Below are 8,859 nucleotides of genomic sequence, written 5' to 3' on the forward strand. Positions count from 1 at the left end.
TTTTACCTGCATGTATTTTCACACATGTTTTCAAATAACAATTTTCAGTTTTTAAGTGCATGTACCAAACATTTCCTAAATTTTTGAAGTTGTTACCTTTGTTTGGTAACCAAATGATGGAAAACGAAATAATAAAAGCGTCTTGTTTTTCATAATTGAACCTAATTAATTCAATTATATATTGACCAAACTTTATATTATCATCATCATTTTATTAGTATTAGTTCCCACTCTCTCTTAAAAATGGGTTGGCTTTCATCAGAAAAAAAAAAAGGGTTGGCATTAAGTTTTATTTTGAAAAATAAGAGTGGAATTTCATATCAATTCATTATGTGTATTAAGAGTTAGAAATTTAGAATAGTGTACGAGTTTTGATGCTAAGGTTTGAAATTTCAGCTTAAAAAGGGTCCTTACTCTTAAAGCTATATCTAACAAAATTGCAGAACATGTAAGAACTTCTTAAGACAAACTATACTTCACACGTAAGTGATTAAGCGAGGAAATTATTAGATCCATGAAATTTGTCATAAGTTCAAGTTTGGTTTTTCAAGAAAAAAGTTCCATACTCTTTTTATATCTTTTTATTAGATTTGGATGTGAGTATTGAAAATTTAACTATTGAATTGTATATTCTTATTATATACTACATGCTTGCAAAATTTTAAGAAAATCAAAGATCAATAGCTATGTTATCTATGACATGTTTCAGGGATGGACCCAAGATTTTAAGTTAGTGGGGGCCAGAGTATAAGCAAAAAGAAAAAAAAAAAATTCTAAATATGCATCCATATTGTTTGGTTTTGAGTTTGTAATGTTAGCAAACCATGACAAAACATGACAAAAACTAAGTGTCATTGGTTTAGAATGGTCTACATTGAAGTCCAAGACAAAAAACTCAAGTTCAAGATGAAAAAAATGAGTTACAAGCTGTTTGGTTTGATTGGTACTCGATCAATCAAAAATCGCATATCAGCAAAAATTAGCAAACGTAAAAAGCCCATAACTTGACCGTTTGAAGCCCAAATCGTGAGCCGTTTTTTCCAGTATTTAAAGGACATTATAAGCTAACCCTAAGTGGGGGGTTTTTAGAGAGATTAGAGTGCATCTTGTGCCTCTTTTGTAGATCTAGTGTTTTGTATCCAAAAACTCTCTAATGTCTTCTATCGGTGTTATTCCTTAAAGAATCTTAAGATCCGGTATTGTAGAAGTTGCTGCATACAAGATCAACGTTTAAGGAGATCCAAAACCTTTGAGTGGAGTCTCAAAGTCACAAGTAGGTGAGCTTGTGATGTTGCAAAAGCCAAGGAAAGAAGTAGTCCGTGGACTTGGAGCTATCATGGGGTCGTGATAGTAAGTTTTCTACTCGAGGTAGCAATAGGATGCTAGTGGTTTAAGTCGCTATTATGTAAACTTTAATTCTTTCATAGTGAATTTGCTTTTTACCTTGAGAATAGTTATGTTAAATTCTACCCAGGTTTTTTACTGTTTTGGTTTTCATGGGTTATCATATCATTGTGTTCTTTATATTTTCACTGCTTTGCATAATATGATTGTTTTGTTTTAACCTAGATCTGAATAATAAACCTAAGTATTCACTTGGTTAATTAATTAAGTTAAACAATCTAGTTTTACAGGGGTCGAAAAACGAACAAGTGGTATCAGAACGGGTAGCTTTTTTGTGTTAGATCTTTTGATCTAAGAGTTGATCTTTGATCCCTGTTATCATGAATAATTTTAAGTGTCTTACTGTTTTTGATTGTGATGATTTGAATAAAAAGGACACTGTTGTTTCTGTTGATCTTATTGATGCCTATAAAACTCTTCGTAAGGAATTATTGAAATCTATGAAAATTTCTAAGAAATTTAAGGAAGAGTTAAAAATGACTAATCTTGAAAAAGATGAATTGGTTGTTAGATTAGATGAATCTAATAAAAAGAATGAATTTTTGAGAAACCAAATTTCCTCTCAAGATGAGAAGATGAAAAGCTTGGAACAAGAGTTAGTTGAATCTAAAGCTAAAATTGAAAATTTGACTAGTACCAAGCTTGCTATTGATAACAGAAGTGTTTCTGTTTCTCTTAAGCCTAAAACTGAGAAAGTTTGTATCCCTCATTTCAAGAGGAATAATAAAGAAAAGGCTTATTTAGCTAGGTTAGACAAAGGTAAAAGTTCTGATGTAGACGCTAATGTTTCTAAACTTATGTCTAAACCTACTGTTAGAGAGCATAATAAATCTGTTTTTGTGCCTGTCTATCACCTTTGTGGTGTTGTTGGTCATATTAGACCAAATTGTTCTTTATTGAGGCAAAAACCAAAATCTGAGACTAGATTTGGGGTTAGGAATACTGATGTTCCTAAATTTGTTCCTGTTTGTCACTTTTGGGGTGTCTCCAGTCACATTCGTTCTAATAGTCATAAATTGAAATTTAAGCATTCTGTGTTTCAGTCTAGGATTTGTTATGATATTTCTCTTGCCATAAGTCCATATAAATTGTTTCATATTTTTTTGAAAAATTTGAGCTTGTTGGCTTGTGAAAGGAATTTGCAGGATTTTGGTCTTTCTTAAAAGATTGGTGTAATCCCTCAAATACACTTTGCTTCTCATGGATTTTCACCTACAAAGCCGAAGACTCGTGCTATATGGGTGAGAAAAGACTTGCTAAGGTGAGTATTGTTTACTTGTCCCTGATTTAATTTTTTCAATTGTTTATGGACATGTTTTGTTTTTGTTTTTGGTTGTTTTTTTTTAGGTTGTTTTTTTTATTTAAAAAAAAATCCAAAAACATTGAAACATTTTCAAAAAGACAAAAATATTTTATTTTGAGTCTTGTTTTATTTGTTTTAAGAGCATCAGCATTGGGACTTTCATATGCCATATCTAAAGAAATTTTGGCATTTCAAGCCTAAAAGAGTCAACATCCGGAATTGTAAAACTGAAGAATTGTAAAAATTTTTAGAATTGTGCTACAATGCTGGCATTGTAGCACTATTGTATAAATTTAAATAATATTTTATTCTCAACTATCTCTCTCAACTCCGGAAGGCTCTCTATCTTTCTCAACTCTCTCTTCCTTCTCTCTCATCTGCTTTCTCCTCTCTTCAAACTCAAACGCCATCCTCCTCCCAACATCAACATCACACATCACAGTAGTTTATTTTTTCTAGTGGGTTGCGATCTGGGTCGTGTTTTTTTTTTTTTTTTTTTTTTTTTTTGCTGTGACCGATGCTTAAAGGAAGAGGTGGGTATGGCTGGGTTTCTGGGTTGCTCAGATTGGCGATGGGTTTGATGGAGATTGGCATGCGTGGGTCACTGGGTTTGGTGGAGCTCGGCGTGGGTCACTGGGTTTGGTGGAGATCGGTGCGCTTCCATTGCCTTCTCTTCCCGGAAAAGCCGAAATCTTACCGTCGAATTTATTAGCTCCGTTTCTCTGAATCGCCAAAGGTTTGCCCCACCCGAAATCGTTATCATACATCAGAAATCTTGACGAACTTCCCATTGTTATCATTGCATCGTCGAAATTCCCCAACGGAAAAAGCCTTGGCTCTCTCTCCCAGTCCTTGACTCCACGACGCACCGTTTCGTTATCGTGCACCACTATGTTTTTGTGTAGGCTCACTGGGTTTGGTGGAGATTGGCGTGGGTCCGGTGTTGCTGGGTTTCTGGTTTTCTGTTGTGATGCTGGGTTTTTTTTTTTTTTTTTTGGTTTTATGCATTTTTGTTCTGGTGGGATTTTGGTGGGCAGTGGTGGCGTGTTGGGCATGGTGGAGGCATGGTGGTGGTGACTGGGCAGTGGAGGCACAGTGATAGAGGTTGAGGGAAGGGAAGGAGAAAATTGGGAAAAAACAAAAAATGGAAAAATATATTTTATTGTGTAGGTATATTATTTTAATGAGTAGAATAGGAAAATAAAAGTTGGAATGTTGGATATATTGTAAAATGGTATTGTATAATTAATAAAGTAGCTTTTTCAGATGGTAAATGGGATAGGATGGCATTTCAGGATGTGGATGCTTTAAGGATTACATGAGTTATGATATCTCTCTTTTGATTTATAACATGCTTGACATTGTGGAGAAACTTGAATAGTATGAGTTATATAAGTGCTAAGTTATTTTTGATTTTGTATGAGTATGTACTAGTTTTTACATGTACCCAAGGGTTAATTAAGAAATTGATATTTCTTATTTGTGTACCTTCTATAACTTAGTTAAACACGATCATGCATTGCATTTTTAATCATTTAGCATAATGTGTGCTTTTCGTTTTTGGTTATAAATTTTTTTTAAACCAAAAAGATTTTTTGTATTTTGCATTATTTTTCTTAGATTTGAAATCAAGGTTGGTCATATTATCTTTATATAACATGTTTATGTACCTTGTTTAGCTTGGATGAGCTTATTTATTGCACTTTACTAGTTTGAACTTTGTAGTGCATGTTGTGTGGGAAGATATTTATAGTTTTTGATCACTTTGTCTTGATCTTAAAGTCACATGTCTTTGATTGTTGGACTTGAACTTATTGAGAAAGGCATAATAACTATCTCACTACTGTTTACTAGCCAATCATGAACACCTTAGTGTATATCGTAAAATTTTGTGCTCGAGAAAGTGTAGCATATGCACAAAAAGAACATAAGGTGTAGCCTTAGATTAAATGCTAAAATTGGTGTCTACATTATTGGAGTTTAAATAAATCAATCAAATAAAATTGGTGTGTACATTATCCTGACTATTATTAATAAGTTTTTGATCAAATAAAATTGGTGTGTACAATATGAGACAAATCAAAAAACTTACACGATTGCAAGCTTTTATTCTAGAAGATGTGAGAGTTATATGATATAACTCTTTAGGTGATAGTCTCTTTTAATCTTATGTGATGAATTTTGTAGAAATTGTGATTGATTACTATTTACTTATCACTTCATATGTATCTCAAGCTCTTGTTAGTTGCACACACTACACAAGTTACTCTTTACTAAACTTAGTACATGAAATTATGTGTGAATTTGGTTTGGCCATCCAAGATTATGTTTTCTATAGTGTTTGATGCAAAATATGTTTAAGGGTTGGCAAAAATTGTGTTTTTGATGATTAAAAACCTTGTTTTGAAGTTCTGACTTGAAAACTCATGTTTTTGAAAAACATTTAAACCCATTCTCATGCATTTCATTTATAAAATTACTTGGGTTGAGTTGTTTCTGCATAATCTTCTGCAGTTTTTCAAAAAATTCAAATTTTCAGAATTTCGATCAATCGAATGTGATTTTCGATCGATTGAAAATCCCTTGATTTTTAATCATGACTTTCTGCCTGACTCGATTGGTATTTGATCAATGCTCGATCGATCGAAACTGAAACATTTTCAGTTTTTAAGTATTTGACCAAACTTTTTTTTCATGCATCATTTATGTTTAGGATTCACATGCATTGCATTGTTTTCTATATCCATCTTGTAGTTTTGTAGTCATATCTCTCATTGTTTTCACACATAATATGCATACACTTTGCTAAATTGGGTACTCAACTTGATTTAAAAATTAATTGATTAATTTTTGAGTTATGTACTTTTTAGTATATGCTATTTTTATGTGTGAACTGTAGAAAATATTTTTCCTTAAGAGATATGATGGATAATCAATGTGCAAATATTTTCTCTACTTGATTTGAGTTCAAACACCATCTATTTATGGGTCTAAAAACAAACAAGTGGTATCAATGTCAAGTTTGCATTTATTAAAAGAGAGAATATTTATGTTCATATGTATCCTCAACTTAGTTTTTAAGTTTGGTTTGTGTGTCTTTATTTTCCCTACCTCCTAAATTTTTTCCAAAACTGTTTTTCCCAAAACATGTTTTGTTTTTTCCATTTTTATAGGGGGAGAAAATTTTTTTATTTTATTTTTTTTACCTTTGTTGTTTATAGGGGAGTTGTTGCTCTTCATAGGGGGAGTTGTCTTTTTTTTTTTTTTTTTTTTTTTTTTTTTTTTTTTTTTTATAGAGTTGAATTGTTTTGTGTCTCTTAATTCTCTATTTTCTCTTATCTTTTGTTGCGTATGTTTTCTATTTACTCTTTGTTTGAGTTGTCTTTATCAATACGTGACAAAAAGGGGGAGAAATAGATGAAATGTGGGAATCCTGTTTGTTTTGTTTAGGGGGAGTTAAAATTTTTTTTGAAAGGGGGAGAATATGAAAACTTTTTGATGTATCTAACTTAGGAGGAGAGTTAGTTTACTTCTGTTTTTATTTTGTGTTTCATATTATTGTTTATATGTCTTTCTTTCCACATATGCGGTGATGTGTTCTTTTGAGTGTTTTCAGGAAAGACAAATACATTTTGATCAAGACCTTCTACCTCTTCTTGCAACTTCTAGGTTAAGAGTCTTAGATTGGGATTTGTGATGTATTTGGGCATTTTATTGTATATGGGCATTATGTTGTATGTGTGTTTTGTCACGAATTGCTAAAGGGGAAGATTGTTAGGTTTTGAGTTTGTAATGTTGGCAAATCATGACAAAACATGACAAAAACCAAGTCTCATTGGTTTTCATTGGTTTAGAATGGTCTACCTTGAAGTCCAAGACAAAAAACTCAAGTTCAGGATGAAAAAAATGAGTTACAAGCTGTTTGGTTCAATTGGTACTCAATCAGTCAAAAATCGCATATCAGCAAAAATCAGCAAACGTAAAAAGCCCATAACTTGACCATTTGAAACCCAAATCACGAACAGTTTTTTCCAATATTTAAAGGACATTATAAGCTAACCCTAGGCGGGGTTTTCAAAATTTTTTAGAGAGATTAGAGTGCATCTTGTGCCTCTTTTGTAGATCTAGGGTTTTGTACCCAAAAGCTCTCTAATGTCTTATACCGATGTTATTTCTTGAAGAATCTCAAGATCCGGTGTTGTAGAAGTTGCTGCATACAAGATCAATGTTTAAGGAGATCCAAAACTTTTGAGTGGAGTTTCAAAGTCACAAGCAGGTGAGCTTGTGTTATTGCAAAGGCCAAGGAAAGAAGTAGTCTGTGGACTTGGAGCTATTATGAGGTCGTGATAGTAAGTTTTTTACTCGAGGTAGTAATAGGATGTTAGTGGTCTAAGTCGCTATTGTGTAAACTTCAATTCTTTCATAGTGGATTTGCTTTTGACATTGAGGATAGCTAGGTTAAATCCTTCCTAGGTTTTTTACCGTTTTGGTTTTCTTAGGTTATCATATCATTGTGTTCTTTATATTTCCGTTGATTTGCATGATATGATTGTTTTTTTTTAACCTAGATCTGAATAATAAACCTAAGTATTCACTTGGTTAATTAATTAGGTTAAACAATGTAGTTTTACAGGGGTCTAAAAACGAACACATATAATATTAACAAATTATAAATACACAAATTCATTGTATTAAGATGCAATTATCTACCAACAAAGATAAAAAAAAAAATGTTGTATTTTAATACTAGGCTAGCTAGAATTTTTATTGCTTTTGAAGTTAGAGTATTTATAGTAGTGGTGCTAAAAAATTTAACTTTTAGCACCTCAAAAAATTTACTGTTAGGACATATGTAATTAAATGTTAGGAACATATGTCAATATAGAATTAGCTAATTCTTTGACAAAACGCACTTTACTTATAATTGGGTAGATCTAAGATGTGTTTAATATTTCAAGGAATAAGGTTTCAAGTTCAAGTGTTAAAATCATGCAAGTCTGTCCAAGAAATAAGTGAAGAAGTGCTGGATTTTTAATCTCGATAGTTAGTATCTATTGAGGTTTAAAAGACTGTTGAAACCCGATACTCGACAGCTCTCTCGATAGATAAGCTATCTATCGGGGTTTATGAAAATCAGTTTTTCAGAGCCGATTTCACTTCAATCCGTGAATACGTGTTTGAATTTTCTTTTCGCACAACCCTAAATATATATAGGGATTTTTTTAAGGGCCGTCAAAGGTTGCGTAAGTATGAAGCAAAGTTATGTTAATGCAAATTGTGATTGATGATAGAGTTTGCTCAAGTTCATATTTCTATTGAAGAAGCTGCTGTGTTTGTACACTGTAGAGTTTTGTAATTAAGGAGTTTCGTGACCTTCATCGTGTTGATGAACTGAAGAACTTTGCAGCCAACATCTTTTTCAAGTTGGTGAGTAAGTTGCGTACTGGGATTTGTGCATCGAATTGGTTAGTCATGTACTGGAAGCCGTGCATTACAAGGAGAGACTGTCACTACAAAATAAGTCCAATTGGGTATTGGGGTAAGGGTTCAACTATAGGTTGGTATAAAGTACTGAGATTTCTTTACTTGTAACCGTTTGTTGTGATAATAGTGAATTCTCGGAAGTGATGACCTTAAAATCACCCGGTGGGATTTTTGCCGTGTAGGTTTTCCCCATTCATAAAAAAATCACCATGTCAATTTATTTTTTGATACACTTTAACTTAGTTGGTGATTTGTTTGTGCTACCACGTTTATTGCTTGCAAATTGAATTAATTAATTAACTCGACTAATTAATTAGTTAATTCATCACAGTGGGTTCATACATTATTGGTCTATCAATTACTTTATCCATTTTACCACTCCACTTTACAATACACTCTAGATCTAATGTTCTATTTTTTTTATCACTTCATTTAAAATAATATAAATAACTCATTAAAATAATAAAGGAAGAGAGATAATTTGAGTTTTTTAATTGAAGGAAGAGAGATAATCTTAATAATTTTTAACAACTTGCTACAATCAATTGATATTTATACCCTAGTTTATTGTAGTTGCAAAAATTTTGCTTTAACTTCTCCAATAACACATGGTTTTTTGGTGGTAAAATAGTTTTTTTACTAAAATAAAATCACCATTGTGAATACTT

This window comes from Quercus lobata, chromosome 1, assembly GCF_001633185.2.
Source record: "Quercus lobata isolate SW786 chromosome 1, ValleyOak3.0 Primary Assembly, whole genome shotgun sequence".
Taxonomy (NCBI): Eukaryota; Viridiplantae; Streptophyta; class Magnoliopsida; order Fagales; family Fagaceae; genus Quercus; species Quercus lobata.